At 42.1% G+C, this 25,337-nt stretch overlaps 1 pseudogene; it reads left to right on the top strand.

The window, feature by feature from the left end:
- On the top strand, window positions 6,255-8,215 carry LOC110256951 (annotated as a pseudogene).

A 25,337-nucleotide genomic window follows, 5' to 3' on the forward strand; every position in this document is an offset into this window, starting at 1 on the left:
TTCCCACTTTGGGGATGCAACTGCCATCTATTTATTACCCATTGATGTTATTTGACTATCTTGCCCCTTTCTCACTTCTTTCTCTTTCAGAAGAATCAACTCCTCATCATGACTTTGAGTGGAAAGGTTAAAACACTTCCTGTCGCTGCGTACTTTCCCTCTTATTCAAATGGTGGCAACAACAAAAAATAAAAGTCACTGTAAAGGGAGGCTCTAAAATCATTATCCCTAGTCTTTTGCTTCCCTTGGAAGAAAAAATCACGAGGACCCTTTACAATTTATTTACTCTATCATTCTAGAAGGCAATAAAATTCTTAAGAAGCCACACACATAGTTATTTAAAGATAAATTTGTATGTATACTGGAGTTCCCATTGTGGATCAGCAGGTTAAGCACCCAATATTGTCTCTGTGAGGATGTTGGTTCAATCCCTGGCCTTGCTCAGTAGGTTAAGGATCTGGTATGGCTGTGGCTGTGGCATAGGCCCCAGCTGCAGCTCTGATTCCACCCCTGGCCCAGGAACTTCCATGTGCCACAGGTACAGCTGTTAAAAAAAAGAAAAAAAAAGTATGTATAACTATAAATATATAGATAAATGTGAAGTAATTTAAATATAAAAATGAAGAAAATTTTAAATATCATATAAACAAGACTTGCCATGTGGTTGGCAGGCAGAATATTTCTTCAGTGAGGTTTTCTTAAAGCATAAATGTATGTAGACCACATAGCTTTTCTTTATCACATGAGATTTAATATCATATCTTTAAAAATGTCTCCATGTTCTGACACAGATTTTGGATGACAATTAAGGCAACTTATACTATATAAATGAGGCATTTTTGCCCATATACTAAAAGATATTGAAAATGCCTTGACCTTGCCAAATTATTTGATACAATCCTTATCTCGTAGGTTTTTCCCAACAACTTATGTGAATGGATTAACAGTAGGTATTATCATCCTCCCAGCACTAGATAATACAAGAAGTTCAAATGCTACATGGCTCATCCAGTGTCACAAAGTAGGTGACAGCTGGAGATCCAATGTGGTCTGCTACCAAAAAAAAGTCACAGCTCTCTTTACTCTGTGACTAGAGTAAGATGCTAGCTTCTCAGTTCATGTTCAAGTTTTAAATAAGGAGTCCCAGATGTAAAGCCGTTTCTTTGCTACTAAACCAGCTGTTTATGCTTTGCAAGAATACTTAACCTCTTTCTTCCCTCATAAAATTAGCAGGTGTTTCTCAATGGTCTCTCTTCCCTCTGCCTCTCAGAGTCTCAGATGTAAAACCACCCATGTTGATCTTTTGATAGCAATAATTTTACCACCAGCCTCAATTATATTTTTGTCTATAACTATTCATCTCTAACTCATATTACAGATTCCTCTTCACTTTATTTCATTTCTTCTCCAGGCATTAGTTTTTGCTTGGGAAGTGTGTTAAAGTTTGGTCCACAAATATTTACTCAGCATCTGCTGCATTTGATGATGTGCTGGGTACCAAGGCTGCTGATCCGAACAAGGAATCATTCCTCCTCTCAAGTCCAGAAATCACCATCCACATATGCATCACCTCAGCTCAGCCTTCCTCTCTTCTTTCCTCCAGGTTCTGGGCTGAGGAAGTCTGCATTTCATCTCACTGTCCCCCCCTTTCAAAGCTTGATAGGACTTTGAACTCACCCTCAAGCAGAATCCTTCTCACCAAGGAATCAGCACCACTGCTTTTCATTATCTTTTCCACTCTGCCAGGCTGTCTTCCTCACTTCAGGACATCCTCCCTGTTCAATTTGTAATTCACAGTTTCTCACACTCTCTTCTTGGGGCATGAAGCCAATGAGTGCTTGTACTGAGCCCTGGAGGGATGGAGAGCATCTTGCCAACATGAGCAGACAGGGGAGAGTGGATGTCACAGGCATGCTGATCTGTCTTTAGTAGCTGATGGCCTTGGCTGTGGGGAGCAGTGTAAAGTAAGATTGAGAATTCCCCATGCAAACTGCATCCGAGGGAATACTGCGTTCACGTTTCAGCTCTGACAACCTCTTCCTGAAGGAACTTACAGCAAATAACTTAACCTTCTTGTAACATAGGAGTGCTAATAGCATACATTTTAAATTCCTTTTTACTGTGCGGCTCAAATGAACTAATTTACATGGATGGACTTAGTGCGGCTTTGTGAGGTGAGCTAAAGACTTAGTTTCAGAGATGCAGCAGGGGATGCTGAGTATCTGGGAAATGAGGGAAGGAGTATGAGATGGGAGAGAGATTCAAAAAAGGAGATGAAGGGGGCACAAAAACCAATTCTGAGAGTTCTCAACATGGCTCAGCGGTAAAGAACCTGCCTAGTATCCATGAGGATGCGGGTTTGTTCCCTGGCCTCGCTCAGTAGGTTAAGGATCTGATATTGCCATGAGCTGTGGTGTCGGCTGCAGACATGGCTTGGATCTGGTGTTGCTGTAGCTGCAGCATAGCTGGCATGTGTAGCTCTGATTTGACCCCTAGCCTGGGAACATCTATACGCTGTGGGTTTGGCCTTAAGAGGCCAAAAAAACCCCCACAATTCTGCATATTCTGTAGTTTTGCACAGGACCCTTCAGCAGCCCATGGCCACTTAACATTGCTGCCTTAGGCCCCAACTCCAAAAATTAAGCAATCTGGGCTCACTGAAAGGCTGCAGGCTTTATACTGTCCCAATTCTGGCTGACACACGCATGGGGGCTTTGCAGCAACATCATATTAGTTCAGGCTCAAAATAGATGAGAATCGCCTCCTTCAGCCCTACTCAGTATCCCCACTCAATTCCATCTATTCTCTAGTGAAAATAAAAGACAAAGGAAAGGGGTATTCATATCTCCCTAATTTCGGTCTCTCCAGATTATGAGGTTGTGCTTGGGGAGTCCCTGTTCAGAAGCGTCTTCGGGACAGACAGCCGAGGGGAGTGCAGTGAGTGCGCCAGTTTCTTCCTGCCCTCCCTCGTCACTGTAACTGACTTTGAGGTTTCTCCCTCTTGTGTCTCCAGTGGTCATTGGGGGGACACTTTAACATGGCTTCCGTTTAACGCCCTTCTTCATTCCCTAGTTCCTTATGCTGACTCCGTCCTCTCAGACCAGACAGGATGGATTTTTTTGGTGACTGTTCACCCTATACCAAGATATTTGCTTCCTTCTCATCCGCAGAAACTTGATACATTTGCCCTCTCCCCTCCAAAAAAAGATCTTGGGCAAAATATCTCTTCTGGCTTCTTCTAATACACGTTTCCTTCGGTTATGTTTTCCTGACTAAAACAATCAAGAGTTTCACTCTTCTGATTTACAAGGTTGCAACTTTTCATTCACCTCTTCTGGCAGCCATTTGATTTCTGGATACTCTGGACATGGGACTTTTTTTTTTTTTTTTTTTTCCTGTCACCTGCTTATAATAATAGTACTGCAAAATCAAGCCAGGAGTTCTTTTTCTTTTCCAGAATTTTTTTTCCCCCAAATCATCATCTACCATCCTTCTCTTAAGACTCACCTCCTATGTACACACTCATGACTTCTTTTTTCGGGCCATGGACACATCTTTCAGAATCAAACCAGGTGCCAGTACAACCAGAGAGTACAACTTACTATCCATATGTAGGTGTTCCCTGAGTCTTTTTTCAGCCCCATTTGTTTTTGTTTTTGTTTTTTTTTGGGGGGGGTGTTGGGTTTTTTTTGCATTTTAAGGCCGCACTCGAGGCATATGGAGGTTCCCAGGCTAGAGGTCTAATCGGAGCTGCAGCCTCTGCCTATGCCACAGCTCATGGCAATGCCAGATCCTTAACCCACTGAAAGAGGCCAGGGATCGAACCCGCATCCTCACAGTCAGGCTCGTTAACTACTGAGCCACGAAGGGAACTCCAGCCCCATTTGTATTTTATAGAGAAATAGAAGTTCTTTCCCCCTTTGTAACACTAACTAGATCCTTATTTCTTTTTGTTCATCTCCTTTTCTTTCTGAGATTTTAGAGAAAGCCCAGTAACTGTGGTTATGTAGCACTTACTGTTTGCCAGGCATAGTTTTCAGTTTTGAGAAGTAGAGGCATAATGCATAGTCTTGCCTTCTAGAAAATTATAATCTAGTTGTGGAATCAGGTCACGAATAAGTCAAGAGATGTCCTAAGTAGAATACTAATTGGAAATCCAGATCCCTGGGGACCATTCCAGTTGGGTTCCTAACTCAATTTTGTGGCCTTGGTAAAGGTTAGCTTCTTCGGGGTAACCTAATCACCAGCCCGGTAACAAAGGATTTGTGGTGTTGACCTGGGTTCAAAAGAAATGAAGTACAACTGGGGATGATTCTTAGACAAAATAAAAGCGGAAACAAGATTAGAGGGACCTTGTTTTAAAGCATAAATAATCTTAAGACTATCACTAAATGAATTGCTGCTGATCAACTTAATTGTCTTGTTTTTTATTCATTTGATCAGCTCCTGAAGGACTGGCTATAGTTTGTTAGTAAATATATATATTTGTGAAATAATCATATTAGAGCATGAATGTGTGTACGGTATGTGTGCTCATATCCACATTTGAAAGCAATGATCAGGATTTTGGTCTTTAAAATTGATCAGTCAGGACACGAGCCTTCTGCCAGGTAGTGGGAGTCACTGATATTTTGCTGACCGGCTCTGGCTTGGGTCCTAGAAAGCATCTGAGTGTTGATGAAAAGGGGAACTAGAGCGACTGGACCGCCTGAGGCTGGAGCTGGGGTAGGGCCAGAGCCAGGAATAGCCTGTAGCAGGATTCCTGCACGATTAATCCGGGATCTTGACCCCGGGGCAGTCTTCCCGGATAGCAGCTAGAGGGTTTATTGATCCTCAAGCTCTCCATCCTCTCTAAAAAGCGGTTCTGTGGGCAGCTCGAGGCAGGCAGGAGCCACAAAGCCTGGAAGGATGAAGGCAATAGCTGTGCTCAAGTCAGGGCAGAAAGCAGCCTTGTCTGTTCCTCTTCCTTCTGCGGGTCCTCCTCGCCTGGGTACGTCCTTGTCAAGAACCTTCCAAGGCCCCTGTTGCTGGCTCTTTGCCCAAGAGCAGTGGGAGGCGCACAAGCCAGCCCGGTGGGAAGACTGGCCAGACGTGCGCCTCTCTTTCAGCCGCCGCTGCCCTATCACTCACTGGGTGACAGATGCATTGTTCTGCGGGAGAGGCGGGCAGCTGGACGGGCTGGCCCCCGCCCCCTTCTTCCTGCAGCCCGCGCGCCGCTGCGCATCTCAGCCCGCCCACCCTGCACAGCCTCTCCCGCCCCGGGGGTTGGCGCTCCCCGAACTTTTACCACCACCTGCTGCAAGAGTGTCTGTTGGCGGCATGAATGAAGCTGGCTATACGTGCGGGGGCTGGGGTGGGAGGCTTTTATATTTATTGCCCCGAGGGCGAAGTCTTGTATCTGTTCCTTGGGATGGACCCACAAGCGCTGGGGTGGGAAAGCGAGCAAGCGCCCCACCCCTGGAGACACTTCACCGCTTCACGCCTGGCCCTCTTCCTCCTACCTGGCGTGTGGAGGCAAAGACAACTGCATTGCCTTTGGAAGTTTTGAATGTCCTCGTTTTCCTACTGCGAGGAAGCAGTTGGTCCCACAAAAGTGGAATCTGCAGAGTTTCCTCCTGGCAGGAGTCTTTCAGAGCGTGACTCATGCTCGCTTCTCCTGAGCAGGAAGGGAAGGGCGCTGAGCGAAGGAAATTTAATTAACCTAAAAAAAAAGAGGATGCTTAATTTGTATCCATTTATAATGCATTTCCAAATGCTGGCCGATATTTCCTCTTCCTGTCCCTTAAGATAATACATATCAAAAACCGACCTCGGTTATTTTCTCTCCTGTCGCTCATTTCTCTGCTCAACTTATTTTTATATTAAACAAATTGCCATCTCATTTAGGTTTGCAGATCTGAAGTCCTCTTGACTGCCCTCTACCCTACCTGGCACATCCTACCAGCTATGAAATCCTTTTCCTTCTTCCTTTGCACCATCTTTCATAATCAGTCTTTTCCTTGGTGTTTTCACGGACATGGTTCTAACTCAGGCAATGATCTCTCTTCCTATCCTGGACCGTATCTTCTGCCTGGATTTGTAATCTTTCACTCTCCAGTTCTCCTGTCACCACCCTGCTTCCAGGGCATAAATACCTGCCATATTGTTATATACTGACCATCTCAATGATGACTCTATTTGCTATAGCAAAATGGGCAACTCCTTGTGAGACATTCAAGATCTTTAATTACCAACGTTGTTTTCTTCCCGTCTATTCAAACTCTTCACTTCAGTCAAAATAATCCATCAAAAATTCCCTAAAAATACCTCTTCCCCCACCGCCCCTGTACTCTGTGCCCTATCCAAGACACCTCTCATCTCTTCAAAGTCCAGGCCAAGTATTCCTTTTACTGTAAGTACTTCCCCAACTTTTCAGATGAAAAAAAAAAAATCCTTCCTCAAGAAACCTAGCACTTCTTTGTATCAGTGTTTGGATTTTTGTGGAGACTTTATTACATAGGTGTGTGTTAAATCATTGGCCATTGGCAGTTGATTCAATCTCTAGTTCCTCTTCCTTCCCAGGAAGAAGAATGGAACTGAAAAACTCTCTCACCGCATGGTTGTTCTCCCAGCAACCACTCTTTAGATGGGTTTCAAAAGTCATCTTATTAACATAATGTAAGAAATACCTTTAAGTTCTCATTTAGGAAATTCCAACAGATTGGGGAGCTGTGAGCCAGGAACTGTGGACAAAGACCGAATATATATGAGAATGACGAAATGTATTTCTTCTAAGTCACAACGTTGCTGGTCCTAAATAATGTTCTTTCTAAGTTTAGGCTGTCAGTGTACCTTTAGGCCGCATGAGCTAGAAGGTCAAGGATGAGTGATGCTCTGTTAGAGAAGGAACCAAGGCAGCCCAGTGGGCCACAGTGATGACCATGATCCCAGAACCAAGTGCTGTGCAAATGCTCCACAGAGAAGTGGCTATGAGCAAGACAGCAGAAGAGAGGAGGCAGTAGTTTTGACCAAAGAAATAGAGAAGTATGCTCAGAGGGCACATGAAGTAGGTGCGCATTGCCAGAGAAGAGAGTATGGCTCAGGGTATAAGAAGAGGTAAGAGAAATGAGGCAGTCAAGTCGAAGGAAAGCATTAGAATGGATATCTTTAATTTCACTGAGCAATAAGTGCTAATAAGCCTTTTGAGAAAAGACAAAATCACATTAACACAAGTGTATGGAGTTATATGAACCGAACAGATACGCCAACGTTTAAGTAGATGCCCTAGTTCTTTTGAAATGTGAGATTTTGTTTGAAGTTTCAATTGTTGAAAAGCATTCCCATTTCAGTAAAATCAAATAGCAGTGTTGGGCTCTGACAACCAGCAAGCAGCATGGAGGTCCAGCCTGAGCCCCAGTTTGGCCCCACCAGTTCATCATCTTCCGGGGACTGCTCCGGGGTCTTGGTGTCCAAGGAGTTGCTGATGGCAGAGAGCAGCGGCCAAGGAGGGAAATGGGACAGGTTGCTCATCAACTCCAAGACTACTTCCAGGAGGAATTCCACTCTTTAAACATTTCCGATGGAGAGGAGTCCCTTCTTGGACCAAGGACAGACCTTTCTCTCACAGATAGTCAGGCATGAACAGCTGAGAAAAGAAATGGCAGCTGCACCCACCACCTGGTCGTTTCAATATTGAAAATACTGATGAGATTCTTGGAAAAGCTAAATAAATGGATGTGGCCTCCTTTGAGATGAATCTGCCTGACTCAAAAGAGGACAGTTCAGAGGACAGTTCACCATCTGAGGACAAAGATGACAGCACCTCCTCTGAGGGTGAAATCACTATCTGTAACATTAAACTTCCTCATTCAGAAACTGGAAAAGGCAAGATAGAGGTTCTGGGCAGTCCCGTCAGTGAAAAAAAGGAAACAGAGAAATAGACGATCTAAGACACAGGTGATAGATGCCCCAGCTAATTCTGTGGAGAAGAATAGCTAGCTGGTTATTTTGCATTTCAGACACTATGGTGCTTTTACGCAATATTGGGTGTGTTTCGTTTCTTGAAGAAACAGAAGCAGGCTTTTAAAGAGTTAGAATAGATAGCATTTGGGGACCTTCTAAGAGCAGACTGTATTTGATCTCATGCTAAAAAGATTTAGTTTAAGAAACTTAACTTTATGTACAGCAGTGAGTGAATTTGTTGACGTCTTCTTTCATCAGCATAAATTTCAGAAATATCAAGCTTTTTTTTTTTTTTTTTTTTTTTTTTTTTTTTTTTTTTGCTATTTCTTTGGGCCACTCCCGCGGCATATGGAGGTTCCCAGGCTAGGGGTCGAATCAGAGCTGTAGCCACCGGCCTACGCCAGAGCCACAGCAACGTGGGATCCGAGCCGCGTCTGCAACCTACACCACAGCTCACGGCAACGCCGGATTGTTAACCCACTGAGCAAGGGCAGGGACCGAACCCGCAACCTCATGGTTCCTAGTTGGATTCGTTAACCACTGCGCCACGATGGGAACTCCTCAAGCTTATTTTAAAATAAAACTATAAATTACAAAAAAGTAGCAGTTTTGCATGAAATAACTCATTCTGTGCCCCATGGTTGCTACCATTAATGAGTGGGTATATTTCCAAATACTTCCTCTGCGTAAGCAAAGACGCGTATGTATACACCATCCACATGCAAAGAGAAGCAAGCTACACATACTGCCCTGTAACTTGCTTTTATACTTTTAAAATATTGGGGACAATTTTATATGTTTACACAGAACAATTTTGCTCTTATAAAAAAAAATGATGGAAAGACATTCTATTGCATGAATGTACCATAATTCATTTAATTGCACATTAAGACTGTACTTTTTAGCTTTTGTTTTCTTTCAACATTAGGAAAATATTTACAATTTGTATGCTGTTTTCAGTAATATTCATTAAGAACCACAATAAACATGCTCAGGTCTTCATCCCTATTAGAGGTTTTACTTTCCATTTATGAATAAAAGAATAAAAAATTTAAAATATGTATATTTGAAAAACAATTGAGAGAATAGCTAAACAGGCAAAGAAAACATCCATAGCCATAGACAAATTTATAATTTTTTAAAGCCAATTAGCTTGGGGAAATTTGGTTAAAAATAGTAAAAATCATTCTAGGATACACAAGTATTCAAGAATGTATGAACTAATGTTGAGAAAGCTTCATTTTTAAAGTGAGTTTTCAAACTATTTACTTGGAGCCACAGACAAACACAAACAACTACTTGGCACTTTCTAAAATGCTAGACACAAATGTACCATATGACCCAGTAATTCCCAGTAAATATGGACTCCAGAAAAATGAAAACATATTTCCACCTAAATATTTGTACACAAATGTGTATAGCAACACTATTCATATTAGTTAGAGTGGAATCAATCCAAATATCAATTGATTAATTGATGAGTGGATAAACAAAATGTGGTATGCCCGTACAAAGGAATAGTATTCAACAATGAAAATAAATAGTACTCACATATGCTACAATGTAGATAAAACTTTCAAAAGAATACTTAAGTGAAAGACACAAACAAAAGCAAAAGTGTATGTATGATTCTATTTAGATGAAATGTTCAATAAAGGCAAAGCCATGAGAAAGAAAGAAGATTAGTGGTGGTGGCCTGGGGCTGGGAATGGGGAGTGGTTGCTAATAAATAAGAGGGCTGTTTGGGGGATGATGGAAATGTTCTAAAATCCAATTGCAGTTCTGGTTGCACAACTAAGCATTTTAAATTATACTTAAAGTAGGATAATTATGGAATATAAGTTATAAGTCATGAAGGAGAAGGAAGGAAGGAGAAAGAAAGAAAAAGAAAGAAAGAAAGAAAGGAAGAAGGAATAAAGAAAGAAAAAGGAAGGAAGGAAGAAAAAGGAAAGAAGGAAGAAAAAAGGAAGGAAGGGAGAGGTGGAGGGAGGGAGCAAGGAAGGAAAAAAGGAAGAAGCTCATGCAGTGGAATAACCTGTAAGTTGGAGAGCTTTCCCTTGTAAGCATCAAGCACAATGGCCTCAACACATACCCTCCAACTAGATTCCCCTATTTCTGGAAGAAGGAGCAAGTCATGCATGGTGCTAAGGAAGTTTACAGGATGCAAAAGGTGGAAAAAACAATCCTTCCCTTCATCTATTTTTGTAAAAGTAGCAGAAGCTATAAACATCTTCTCCTTCCTGAGTTGATAATTTTATCCCTCATGACCTGTCTGTAGCCCCAGAGAAGGAAGTCATTCAGTTCAAGCCATGAGGATGGAAAGGTACTTGGAGCTCTCTCACACCTTCCTTGTCAGCATGCAGCCCCCCTCTATGGCTATGTATTCTCTTACCTGCTTCTAGTAAGAGAGGACCAAAGAATTAGCTGTTGGAGTGGTGACTCAGTACAATGGGCTGACCCAGAGGCCCAGGAGCAGTGTATTTGTTTGATGCCAGTTTCTCAGACCTTTTCGGCAGTCCTTCCCTCTGAGATCCCTCCTGGGCCACCAGCATATTCTGACCTTGAGTGTAGATGGTCATTTTTTTTGTTTTGTTTTGTTTTATTGATGTGTTTGTGGGAGAAAGTGAGCGCCACATCTTACTCCTCTGCCACCTTGATCCGCTGACCTTGAGTATACACACCTAGCCAGAAGCTGGACTTGACTTATGTCCTTACTGAATGTTGTCTTAGGACTGTGGGGGTGCTTTGCTTCCTGGCAGGGAGAACCTCACAGAGTCCTGCCGAGATGCTGCTTCTGCGGCTGCTGGGAGGAAGGGGAATGCACCAAGCATCTGGGAAGTCAGAACATGGACCCATTCTCAGAGTGAATAAACCCAGTAAAGAAATAGGTGAAAATTCTGGATGTCCTTGAAGTTAAAAACACACACTTGTTCAAGTCTATACAGGGACAGGCTGGCTCTTCTTAACCACATCCTGTGCACATTGAAAACCTCCAGTAGAATGTAGTGCAGGGTGTGTGCCAACAATGTTACCTTCCAGCCAGAGCAGTGTTTTCTATTTTGAAGAACAATTTCCAAGAGGATGTTTTTCTTTTTTACAACAAGTCCAATATCGCACGGAGTGTGTTTGGAGAGCTGAATGGGGAGGCTGTTAGTCTATTTCTAAATAAATGGCTGTTTACCTTCTTATCCTTTAAATATAGAGGTCTCTCTAAAGATGCATCATATATGGATGCTCTAGGAATGTGGGAGCTCAGGAGGAAATAAGTGAGGATGCATAGTCTACTCCTAGCAGACGACTGCTCCCAGATAATCATCAGAAGCCTTTGAATGCTGGTACACTCAGAACAACCGCAGCCTAGTGTGGCACGTCCCAGAGAGAAGTACACTCAAGTTGTATCTGGAGCACCCAGAACATGGGCTTTACCTGGGCATAGAGGGTCATGTCAGCCTTCCCCGGGGGGAAGAGTGTGAGATAACTCCCACTATATGGAGACTACTGAGGTAACTCCTGTCTTTTTTTTTTTTCCACCATACCCACAGGCATATGGAATTTCCCAGGGATCAGTCCAAGCTGTAGCAGCAACCTGAGCTGCTGCAGAGACAACTCAGATCCTTAACCCATTGTGCCACAGCGGGAACTCCTAACTCTCATCTTTAGAAGGAAACACACTCATTCGCTCTACACATCTTTCAGCTTCTACCCATTTCTCTGATCTGCAGAGGGAGAAAAATTTCTAGAGTAATTCATCCATGATAGCTCCTTTCCTCACCTATTTATTTCTCCACTTCCCTCTATCTGCCTTTTATCCTAAGCCAACCTCCTGAATCTGCTCTGATAAAAGTCACTGGTCACCTCCCTGGTGTCAAAACCAGTGGATGCTATTTTGGCCTCATCTAACTCAACTTTTTCACAGCATTTGACAAAGTTGAGCCCTACCTTCTTCTTAAAACACTGTATGCATCTGGTTATATCTGCCTAGGTGAAAGAGGCTGCTGTCTTTCTTTATCCAAGGTGGTATCTGTTGAATAAGCTGCGCACCAAGGGGTTGTGTCTGCCTCAAAAGGCATCATTTTTACCCTTACAAAGGATGCGTGTAGGTGAACTATGTTCCTGCTATCTGCCCAGTTACCAAAAAAGAAAACCAGTAACCAAGAATGACACCTGCCAAATTCACCATCAAGTCCTATTGATTCCTCCTCATGCCCATGGCCACCACCCCCATCCACACCACCATCGTCTATTAGGCAGACAACCCCAACCTCAATCAGATTGCCCATTTTTTTCATACTTGTCTCTTTTGATGCATTCTTTACAAGGTAGCCAAATATATTGATCAAAAACAAAATCAGGAGTACCCCAGTGGCCTAGTGGTTAAAGATCTGGAGTTGCCACTGCTGTGGTGCATTCCTGGCCCAGGAACTTCTGCATGCTGCAGGCGTGGTCAAAACAACAAATAAACATCTTAAACAAACATTTTAAAACATCTCCCTTTACCCTGCATAAACTTTTAAATTCATACCTCATTATCCTTAGAATTGAGTTCAGTTACCTCAGCCTACAATGCCTTCCAAGGTCCAGGAAACATCATCTTCATTTTGTGCTTCTTACCTGTCCCCTTGCTCATCACCTACCACCAACAATGGCCTTTCGTCAGTTCCCAGAAAGGCCTAGCCTCTTTCCTGCTGCAGGGATGTAATATTTACTTTTCCTTCCCTTGCTCTTCACAGGATTGGCCCCTTCTTATCCCTGAGGTTTCCACATAAATACCATCTTTCTCTAACAGTCTAAAACAGGTTGCTTTTGTAATGGTCCATTCCAGAACCTAGGTTATTTATTTCATAGAATTCAAAACAATGCCGAGTTAATATATTTATTTACTATCTATTTTCTACCCTAGACTATAGATTCCCAAGGACAGACCCCTTGCCCATCTTGTGTTCCATCATATCTTCTGGGCTGATACTTTCTGTGTTGTAACAGGCACTTTGTATGTACTCGTAAGTGCTCCAATGAATTAATCTGAGTTTTACCTCTGAGTCTTAAAAGATAAAGAAGGGGAGTTCCCATTGTGGCTCAGCGATGACAAACCTAACTACTATCCATGAGGACTCAGGTTTGATCCCTGGCCTCACTCGGTGGATTGCGGATCCAGTGTTGCAGTGAGCTGTGGTGTAGGTCACAGACGTAGCTTGTATCTTGCATTGCTGTGGCCAAGGTGCAGGCTGGCAGCTGTAGCTCTGATTCGACCCCTAGCCTGGTGGAGTCTGGTTTATTCAATACTGGTAGGTAATAGGTACTGGGCATCTACTATGCCCCAGGTGTTGCTGTAAACTCTTTATATGAATCGTTTCATATAATCCTCACAGTCAATATTATATAGTAGGTACCACAATTATCTCCATTTTACAGATGGAAATGAAGAGACAAAGAAAGGGAACTTGCCTAGGACAATGCAGCTCAACTTCCATATGCCGCAGATGTGCCCTGAAAAGACAAACCAAAAAAAAAAAAAAAAAAGATAAAGAAATAATTTAAGTGAGACAGGATTACAAGCAGTTCTATGTGTACAGAAAAGCCTAGAGCTGATTGACAAAGGTCATTGGTCCTTGAGTAGGTAATTAAGTAAGGTTAAAATATAAATTAGAGGGAGAGAGTAACCAAAAATGGGCACGCAGGGCCATTGTGCCTCAGACTAAACTGGAGGGAAACATTCTGAAAGAAGCATAAGAAAGCTACCTTCCTAAAGAACAAAGCTAAGTAGCTTTGAAAGCCATGCATAACTGGAATCTTCTGGTTGTGCTATCTATCAATTGGTCTTTGATACAATTTCAAAATTGAAATAGGACATTTTGTGATGATTGGAACATTCGTGCTACTCATTTTGATGTTAAAGTTCTAAGTGTATTTTTTTCTTGGGTTTAATTTCTGGCTGGGAGAAGAGTTGCAAATTTCATACCAGATCTGTATTGGATTCTGAAATACATTTTTTTTTCTGTTTTGTTACTTATGAGCTATGAATCTTGAGCAAGACAGTTATCATCTCTGAAATGCGGTCACCTTGTTTGCAGGCAGATGAAGAAGAATGAATGATGGATCAAAGATTTGGGGATTGTAGGACACCTATGTATATTTAAATTATCCAAAGCAAGGTGAATATTGCATATAGGTATGCCTTAGTGTAAAAAGGGGGAGATAAATATGGGTATTTGCTTATATTGGTATAGAGTATTCTGGAAAAGTACCTAGGAAAGGAATGGCAGTACTTGCCTCTGTGGTGGGGATCTGGATGGCTGTGATGGGTTGGAGAAGGGATCTTCACAGTAGGTCCTTCTGCACGTCCCACTCTTCCTCCTTCACTTTCCTTCCCCCATTCCAGTCTTTCTCATTGCTCATAATAGTTATTTTAAAAGGTACCACTCTTCTTGACTGTCAGCCTGTATCTCAGCACTGTGAACTCTGTGCCACAGAAAATATAAAGATCATCTCCAGACATGTTTTCATGTTCCTCCCCTTTCCTTATATATCACCTGCCTTGGCTAGATTTCACTTTCCACCATTTCTCTACCCCAATCCCCCTTCTCTCTCTCTGTACTTTCTTGGTAGTACTGATATACCCTCATACTTTAGACTTCCTGGCCATTTTCTCTCTTTTCCCCCTTTATAGCTAAATTTCTTAAAGAGTTTTCTATATTTTCTCTCCCTATTCATCATTAACACTTCCCTACCCTCCTGGATTTTCTTCTCTCAACTCCTCTGAAACAGCATTCCCCAAGCTCACTAAAGACCTCCTTTATTAATAATCCTAATAAACATAGTTTCTGTCTTTATCTTATTTGAACTAGGCCCAACATAGCGTTACTAAAGACTTCTTCCTTTCCAAAAGTTGTTTTTTTTTTCATGACTTCCTTCTCCCTTCCCCATCCCCTTGCCTGAGTGGGCAGCTTAGCCTAGTTTTTCTCATTGAAAGCTATGCCTACTCTGTCATGTGGTCACCTATAGACATGAACAGGAATAACTCCATCAGACTATGGCATCCTTGAGAGCAGGAACTGCATCACTTTGGTCTTTGGGTCCTCAATGCCTAGGTCAGTATTTAATCAATAAATACTGGCTTACTGAATCTTGAATGCGTGAGAAAATTTTCTTCTATAACTCAGTTTTAATACTAACTGTGCCAGGAATGGCTCAGGCTCTTTGCCTCTAATGTCTGTTTTCTCTTTTCATTTATAACAGAATCATGTTCAGCTGAAATTCTGCATTTCCCAGCCTCCTTGGTGTGACCTGGTGGCCATGTGCAGGGTAATGAGATGGAGGTAGAAGTCTCCATAGTACTTAAAGAGGGCTTTTTAGAAGGGAGGGCAGCCCTTCTCTCCTTATTGGTGCCTCGAAGGTAAATTGAATGTCTGTAGCTCTATTAGCTGTCTCATGACCTTGAGAATGGATAGAAAAAGAGCAGAAGAGAAGGAGTCTGGCCCCTGGATATATTTATAGAGTAACCACAACAGCCCCGCACCAAGTACCCATACTGTTGGATTCTTTAAATGTAAAATAATAGACCCTTAATCTGTTTAATTCATTCTAGATGGTGCTCAGATATTAGCGGAACTTAATCCTAATCTACCCACATCCTGAAATAAAACTTCTTTACAAAAGTTGGCACACCTCAGTGCTGGAGAGTTGGAGCCGTTGGTTCTCTAACTCACTCACTCCATGGGGGAAATGGGGGACCAACAGCAGTACAGATTTGGGTAAAGCACAGAGACCGAATGACCAGCATCATGCCTGATGCCCATCGATTACAGGGTTTATCTACAGTAATGGGCTCCAGTAGAGAAAAACATGGGAGTTTATCAGACTAAGATGTGATTATTCAGCAGTTAATTTTTGAGGGGGTAAGTGACTGGATTAAATCTACCCTAGATTATCCAAAAAGATGACTGGACCAAATAGGCAAGTTGGTTCAGTCCAAGGAGTTATCTTCTTTCAAATAAGTTTTAAATTCCAAGTTGATAATTCTAAGACCACATGGACATCTGGTCACAAGACAGGACATTTCAACACCCCAGGATTATATCACACAGGAGCAGTCTGGGTGCATTCATTCTAAGTATGGGAGCGAAAAGTAATGTCTGGAAGAAGCATCTTGGATCAGAAAGGCAGAGCCCACAGCTAGTAGAGATGCAGTCTGGGTGGTAACTAATTTTTTAGTATCTTAGAAAAGCGTGCTATTGATTTATTCTTAGCAGGCTCAAAAGATTTAGTGGACATGATCTTAAAATATATTTTCAAATAATTTGAATACCTGCAGCATGTGAAAGAGTCCAGACTTCTGCATTTACACTGGAAAGTTTGATAAGCTGGAGTTTTTCCCATATAGGCATGCAATTGATTTAACTATAGGCTTGACCCATGGAATTCCCTTGTCAACTGACAGCCATGAGAAAACCCACTCCTGCAGTGGAGTCCTCCTGAAAATAGAGCAGGCGCTTCTTGCCCTTTCTCACAGTCCTCTTGGCTGCAGGGAAACAAGAATGCTCTTTGTCAAGGCATACCCAAGAGGAGCATTTGGGAGCTCAGTTTTCTCATGGTGCATTCAAATAAAAGGAATGACGATAATTCAATTTGAAATATGACCAAGTGTTTCTAGTATCATCCCTGCACTGGGTGGTATGATAATAAGGAATCAAATATGGAGAAGTCAACTGAATGTCTAATATCCTAAAAATGGCCACTGCTAAATTTTTGCCATGGCTTTCTTTTATCCCTCCTTTTCTGAAATAAAATGTTTGATGACCTAGTCTCCTGAATCAAAGAAACATAACAAACAAAAATGGTTATTGGATCATGTTGGAGACCTCAACATATCTCAATCCACAAAATAGCCATTTCTTGAGTGGTTCTGCAGCCTAACTTCCCTCCAGACACAGTAAATGAGTCTTGAGCCCATGGAGTCCTAGCTGGAGAAAGGGGATCTGGCTCACCATCCACACAGACTAAGCCTGCACTGCCCTGCACTGTAGTCTATAAGCAGTGCCCAGGGTCCCAAAGTCATCCCATCCAGGAGCCTCACTAGGAGGCAGGACTTCCTAGGAACATGGCCTAGCAATCTGCTGCTGTACTTGGCCTTGATCCAACATGTTACTGTAGCTGGAGACAGCACCTACTAGGCACTCAGTGAAGATGAAACATTGAAGGGTATGTGAAATTGTTTCTACTATTTTCAAACCATATGTTCACTAATGTCACCATAAACCAGTACTGGTTTAATGCTAATGACTGAAAACTTTTTTTTTTTTTTTTTTTTTTTTTTGCTTTTTAGGGCCATTCCCAGGCTAGGGGTCTAATCAGAGCTACAGCTGCTGGCCTACACCACAGCAACTCAGGATCCGAGCCATGTCTGCAACCTACACCACAGCTCATGGTAACGCCAGATCCTTAACTCACTGAGCGAGGCCAGGGATCAAACCCACAACCTCATGGTTCCTATGTGGATTCGTTTCTGCTATGCCACGATGGGAACTCCGACTGAAAACTATTTTAGACAAACAGATGAATTGTTTTAAATTTTGCTGAATGTGATTTACATACTCTTCACATACCAAGAAGGTTAAAAAAACAGGCTCTGTAGTCAGATTTCCTAGAATCAAATCCTAGATCTTCCACTTAGTAGATGTGTGATCCAGGGCAGTTACTTCACCTAGCCATACTTATTTTGTCATAATCTACTAAATGGGGATGATAATCAATAAACAAGATTATCTATAGTAATTATATGTATTTCAAGGTATGTAGGATGGAAATCCAATTGCTCTACCCATGGAATTTCAATGTCACAGTTAACATCTGTGTATGAATGAATCCTGGAGCTTTGGAATTATTCTAATTCAGTCATGCACCATCACATAGAACTTTCTAGGTAAAATGTCCTTAACTGGATCACATCAAATAGTCTGGTAATTTATTTGGCCTGCTGCAATGACATTACAAAAGTGATTATAAAATCACAGGACAAATTGAAAAATTTTTAAAAAGCCCCACAAACGTCTATGCCAAATTTATATATCAAAAGAACAGCTGACCTTCAAAGCTGTCACCTTGTGAGCCATCTCTATAAATTTATTCTAATGCTACTCTGATTGCTGAAAATATTCTTGGCTCTTCTGTTTGGAGAGACAGTTAGGCTACAGGCAAATATTAATCTCATTTATTTTAGTTTCCCATCACATCTGACACTGACCGTAACTATTCTCTGAAATCCTATTTAGCCTTAAAAAGAATTGTTAACACTATTAGAAATATAAACAAAGAATAACTGGCCCTGAAAGCAATGAATGAATTTATTACTCATTCATCCATAAATATTTGCTTCAGCACATTGCTAAAGATGCTTTTACAATATAAATTGCCCTGGTTTAAGTAAAATATTTTAAGTGATTGTTTTGATAGCAAGGTGTATAAATTCTAGCCAGTATTTAATTAAATAAATGCTATTCACATTAGTTTATAGACACACAACGAAACTTGAAAGGACACACAAAGATGCTGAGGAGACCACAGGAAAATTGTACTACTTTTTAAATGGAAATGAAGTTTAAATGTTGGGGAAGTAGACATTATTTAAATTTATTATCTTTTAGTGTTACTTTTAAGATTCTTTGTTTAGTTTCCTAGGGCTTCCATTAAAAAAAAAAAATCACAACTGGCTTAAAACAACAGAAATTCATTGTCTCACAGTTCTGGAGGTGATAAGTCCAAAATCAAGGTGTTGGCAGGGCCACACTTTTGCTGGTGGCTTTAACAAAGGATCCTTCCTTGCTACTTCCAAAACTCTGCTGGTTCCCAGTAAACCCTGCTGTTCCCTGGCTTGTCGATTCATCACGCCAATCCCTGCCTCCATTGTCATATGGCATTCTCCCTGCATGTCTGTGTACAAATTCCCATCCCCTTCTTATAAGGACACCAGTCATATTCAATTAACAGCCACCCTACTCTAGTATGAGCTCATCTTAATTCCATCACATCTGCAAAGATGCTATTTCCAAATAAGGTCACATTCGCAGACACCGTGGGTTAGGACTTCAACATTACTTTGGGGGGAACACAATTCAATTCATAGTATCTTATATGTCAGTTTAGCTAGGCTCTAGTCACCAGTTATTCAAGCAAATGCATAGGCCTTACTGTGAAAGTATTTTGTTGGTGTGATTGAAGTCTATAATCATTTTGTTTTATGTAAGGAAGATTTCTCCTGGATACTCTGAGTGGTCCTGATTCAACCAGTTGCAAGACCTTAAGAGCAGAGTTGGTGTTTCTCCAAGGAAGAAATTCCATCTGTGGACTATAATGTCAGCTCCTGCTGCAGAGTTTCTAGCCCGAAGTTCTCCTGAAGCGCAGTGGGTTAAGGATCTGGGGTTGTCATGACACCACCTTGGGCCAGTGCTGTGATATGGGTTCGATCCCTGGTTGGGGAACTTCCACATGCTGCAGACACAGCCAAATAAAAAAAGAACTTGGAGGGAGTTCCCGTCGTGGCGCAGTGGTTAACGAATCCGACTAGGAACCATGAGGTTGCGGGTTCGATCCCTGCCCTTGCTCAGTGGGTTAAGGATCTGGCATTGCCGTGAGCTGTGGTGTAGGTCACAGACGTGGCTCGGATCCCGTGCTGCTGTGGCTGTGGCGTAGGCTGGCAGCTACAACTCCGATTAGACCCCTAGCCTGGGAACCTCCATATGCTGTGGGAGCAGCCCTAGAAATGGCAAAAAGACAAAAAAAAGAAAAAAAAAGAAAAGAAAAGAACGTGGAACAGTTTCCAGCCTGCACTTTCTGATGACAGCCCTACTGATTTCTGACTTGCCTCTCCAACCCTCACTATCACGTAAGCCAATTCTTTGCAATAAATCTCTTAATGTATGCCTGTACACACAGAGTACTGGTTCTTTCTCTGGTCAAACTCTAACTGCTACATTACCTAAAGGAGTATAGATTTCTTGAAATCAATATTTCTCTATTCAGAAAACATTTACTGAACACCAGCACTACAGCCTGCAGTGTGGAACAGGGATTAAGTGTTTGGGCTCTGGTATTAGGCTCCCTGGCTTCAGAGGCTGGCTCTACTGTTTACCAGTTCTGTCACTTTTGGCAATGGAACATAACTTCCCCATGCCTCGTTTTCTTTATCTGTATGAGAGTGAGTAATAACAGTATCACTCAATAGAGTAACGAACATTCTTTAATACTTAAAGCAGTTGGTACCAGTTAATACTTATTACCACTGGTTCCTGGAACTGACTTGTACTGGCTCAGGAAAGCTAGTCGTGATCATTTCATCTCGATTTCGTATTCACTTGCAAGAATTTTGGTAGTTTCACCTATGTGGAGGGAATATGTACACCATAGAAAAGAACAAACACTACAATTCAGGGTTTTTTTTTTTTTTTTTTTTTTTTTTTAAGAGCTGAATTACCAGCATAATACTTATACTAATGTCTGCTAGCCTTTGGGAAACAGTAGTGATTAAAATAGGTAAAGTGTAATATGAAAAAAAAAAGTGAATACTGTTGGTCCATTATGGTCCCTTTTTACAAAACAAACAAATAAACAACACCCCTTCTTCAACACACGTCATTGACAGCTGCCAGGAAATCATCATATTAAATTAAATCTGAAGTGTGGATGGTGACACCTAGAGTTACATAAGGCACAACTTAGACAACTAACTACACTTAGCATTCCTGTGAGAAACTACACTCAGTGATGATTTCATTTTTCTATTACTGTTTTAAAGGTAATTATCCTCAGTAAATATGTGTTTCCCCTATTTTCATTTTAACCTCAAATATACTTTAATTCTTCCAAAGAAATTGCTTGAAAATAAAGATATTTCTCAGATAAAAAATATTTTCTTTCTCAGGACATTTTGGAACATCTTTTCAGTGGAGAAAGACCCTCAGCAAGAGCATCAGAAAGAGAAATCAGGAGTTCCCGTCGTGGTGCAGTGGTTAACAAATCCGACTAGGAACCATGAGGTTGCGGGTTCGATCCCTGGCCTTGCTCAGTGGGTTAAGGATCCGGCATTGCCCTGAGCTGTGGTGTAGGTTGCAGACGCGTCTCGGATCCTGCATTGCTGTGGCTCTGGCGTAGGCGGGGGGCTACAGCTCCGATTAGACCCCTAACCTGGGAACCTCCATATGCCGCGGGAGCGGCCCAAAGAAATAGCAAAAAGACAAAAAAAAAAAAAAAAAAAGAGAGAGAGAAATCAACAGTTATGGGGAGCCGCAATGCTGAAGGGGAAGGGTGGGGCACAGATTAATAGAAATCTTGATTAGAGGTGACTAATACACAAGGACAACAGAACACAACACGACAACAACAAGGGCCTCCACATTAATGGGCCCTTAAAAATTGTGAGAACTAAATCTCTCTTGCTAGTGCCCAGGTTTGCATTTGAAGATGCCCAGCAGTTCAGCGCTTGACTTATGCGGATCCACCCACACAGCCAGCAAGTCCTCAGAAGCCCAGGCTGGCCATCCTTGCGGGCATTGTGAAGACAGCCTCCCTGGCGCATTCCTGGTGCATCCACAGGGCTGCTGTTTCCCAAGTTTGGAAGATGTGAAGTGAAACCCCAAGGGCTGTATTAACAAGGGCCCAAACCCCAGACAACCTTAGCCGGCAGTTACAGCAAATCATCTTGGATTCCCATGAGAAACTCTCTGGATTCAGTTCATCTCCGTCACATGAGTCTGCAAACAGGCCACAGGAGTTTAAAAATACTGTGACTGAAAAAAAAAAAAAATTAAATGGAAATTGAAATACGAAGACTGCTGGAGATTTCCCTGGCCATATTTAGTTCACATGTCTCACAGCGGTAGGAAAGAGATGGAAAGAGATATAAGGAGAGGGAGGGAGAGAAAGAAGGCAAGGGTGCTGCCTGCTTGGGGAATCAGGATGCAACTCGGCCCCACCCCCCCACCCCCCATCTCCACCCCCAAAGGCTTCCTTGAGCACTTGTTTTCTCTCCAAGGAAGCTGCAGCCCGACGTACTCCTCCGCCATCCCTGGACATCTGCTAGGCTTGTCTATTTTCTGCTACAGGCAGAGGACAGGAAGGAAGAGTTTGTTTCCTGTAAATAGAGGGAGAGAAAATTACAGCTATTATTGTTTTGACAACGGAAGCCCTCCCTGAAGCTCGTACCACGGTTCATTCCTGACAGGCAGCGGGTCTGAGTTGCCGGCTCTCGGCAGAAATTCCTCCCAAGGGGTCCCTGGGGAGAGCTGAAAGCCTTGATGGCTTTGCATTAGATGTCTAATGGCATAAAGATGTAATTCTGGGCATTCTTGATATTGGGCTATGGAAATGGAATGCAGCCTGTGTTTTGATGAGTGTTTTGATGCAAACCTCTGCTACCCCAGGTAAGCATGCTGGAGCTTGACACACACGCTAGTTCATGCAAACACACACTCCAGGGTTGAAAACTCCTTGATAACACAAAGTATTTATATTTATCTTTTAACGATCCCCCCTTGCTTCTTGCTCGCTCAAACTTTTCAAGATTCCTGGGCTTTTTAAACTATAGACCTATCTGTATATTTTCAATGAAAAAGTATAAAATTACATACTGAATAGCCTGCCTCCTGCTTTCAACATTTGATGTGTCCACATGTTGTTGGGAATATATTTGACCTTGATCCTCAAAAACAAATTTTTTATTTTTAGATGTTTCATAGTCATCTTTTACCTGATAGGTGTTTGAAATCTGAAAAAGAGGAAGAAATTAACCAGAACTCAGGCTGGGAGTCAGAGGAAAATCTACTCCTATGTCCATTTACTGATGAGAATGGGATTTGCAAATCAAAGGGAGTGGTTTTTCTCCTGTTAGGAGGAGAAATAAATTTGATAGTCAAAGCAGGATTCATATTTTTGTCATGTATATTAAGAAAGGGTGTTAAATTTTTTTTTTTTTCCCAAACTTGCAAGAGTAACAGAACACCCAAAGTAGAACTAAGTTAATGGGATCCTTTTTCCTCTTGGCTATCTTGCCAGCACACCCTGTGGTTGTCCTCTTTCACTGGCTGCTCCTCTTCACATTCTTTCCTAGTCCCTTGTCCTCTAGTGCCTTGTCCTCAGCTCCACCCTCAAAACATCCCAATGCTCAGTCCCTCTTCACTGTTCCTTCTGGGCTTACGGCATTAATAATATCCATATACGGATGACTTTCCAATTTGTGACTCCAGGCACCACCTGTCACTGGGATTCCAGATTCTTAGAAGCCACAGCCTTCCTAATATACGACCATCTAATATACATCTCCAATTGGACATGCCTAAAACAGAGCTCTTGTTTTCCCCATCTCCAAACCTGCTCTCACTCAACATTCCCCATCTTAATAACTGCTACCAGCATTCACCTAGTTGCTCAGTCAGGAAACCATCCCCGAGTCTCCTCTTCCTTTTATCTCCCATATCCAACCTAACCTGCTAGCCATTGCCCTTATCTCGACTTCCAACTAATATCCTCTATTTTCGTGTCTTCCTCCAACCCCATGGCTGCTCTCCTAGGCCAAGCCACCTGGCCGACTGCAGTAGCCCCCACCTGATAGCTGTACTTAGACACTCGTATGCCTAACGTCTTTCTCACACAGCCGCCAGAGTGCTCTTTCCAATAGGTACATGAGAGCAATTCATTTCTTTGCTTCAAGCACCTTAGTGCCTCTAGTACATACGGTTCATTATGCTTTGAAAAAAATTCAGACGCTTTATACCCTGACCTGCAAAATTCTGTCCCTGGTTAGCTCGTCTACAATAACTAATCCCCTTCATTTCTGCACTCCACCATCTTTCTCTTCTCTAGAGCCTTCCTTCCCCCAACAGAACCTCTGCTGGAAATGTTTTTCCCTGGAATTTCATACCATGGGCTCCTTCTTGACACTCACATCCAAATTTAAAGGTTGCCTTCTCAGAGAGGTCTAACACTGCACTCATTATTTCTATCATTGAGCTTATCACTGTCGGGTGGCCCCTTGTTTGTGTATTTGTATAGTATCTCTTCCTCTAACTGTACCATAAGCTCTTGTGGACAGAGGCCTTGCCTCATGTCCAGTGACACAGTCTGTGTACCTAGAAGAGGGCCTGGCATGCCCTGAAGCTTGATAACCATTGAACAAATGAGAGAATCAATAAACATAGTATCAGGGGCCCTGATCTGTTCTGTGATGTCAGGAAAGACTTTTGTGAAGAAGTGCTGTTTGAGCAGAATCCTGAATGATGAATGGTAACTGCAGGAAGAATTTGGGTACAGAAGAGGTGAGAAAAGCATTCTAGACAGAAGTACCTGGAGTTGGGAGAAGCACCGTTCATTTGTTACCACCTAAGAGGGGACCCTGTTCAGGGTGCAAGGCAGATGTGTAAACAGAGACAGAGAGAGGCATGCAGGGCTCCCAGACCAGGTTAAGGATTCCCACCTTTATTGGGAAGGCTTTGGGAAACCATTGTGCATTTAAGCAAGCAGATGACATCTTAAGACTTGCTTTCAAAAATATCCTTTGGTTGGCAGTGTAAAGAAGAGGCTGGGGTGCAGGCAGTATGGCCTTTATCCTTCCTGCCATCAGGGTGCTGCTGCAGTCATGTCGAGGAAAAATCATGGGAGCACAGTCTAAACAAGAAGTGGAGACAAATGAGAAGTTGGGACAGACTCCAGAGACAGTTGGGAGGTAAAATAAATGAAGAGTGCTGTTCAATTAAATAAAGGTAGAGTGATGGAGGGCGGGGAGAGATGCTGACATTAGGCCTGAAGCTCAGGTTTCTGACTTGCATGCGTACTTGAATGGATGGTGACACCGTCTATCGAGAAAGAGAATTAGAGTGACAAAAAAAATATCAAACACTTGGTTTTCTGTATGTTGAGTCTGAATGCCTTTAAGATCTGCAAGTGCAGATGTGGATGTAGACAGTCAGGGAGCTCAAAGAAAAAGTATGGTCACTGGGGGTGTAAATTGGGGAACACTGTTACAGCCTACAAACACTCTGCTGTCAAGGACCACTTTGCATTGTTTATACTTGCCATAGAATCTAATACACAAATCTAAGCTACTGTGACCATTGAAAGTAATACGTATGTATGAAGGCAAGCTGCACAGATTATTTTAAAGAAGCCAAATAAATGTTCATTTGGAAAGTTTTTCACTTAAGATAGTAAATAAAAACAGTGAATGACAGTAAAATCATATATTTTAAGTTCAATGTAAATACTCACAAATTTTTCTGCCAGAATTTCAAATTCATTAACAATTACCCCACTAAAAACTTCCCAAATGACCACTTCCCTTGGGTAAGTTTATTGGGCTTCCAAAACTAGGTTGGTAATGGGACCCATATATCCTAAATAAATATTTTTACTGT

The sequence above is a fragment of the Sus scrofa genome, chromosome 1, assembly GCF_000003025.6.
Source record: "Sus scrofa isolate TJ Tabasco breed Duroc chromosome 1, Sscrofa11.1, whole genome shotgun sequence".
NCBI lineage: Eukaryota > Metazoa > Chordata > Mammalia > Artiodactyla > Suidae > Sus > Sus scrofa.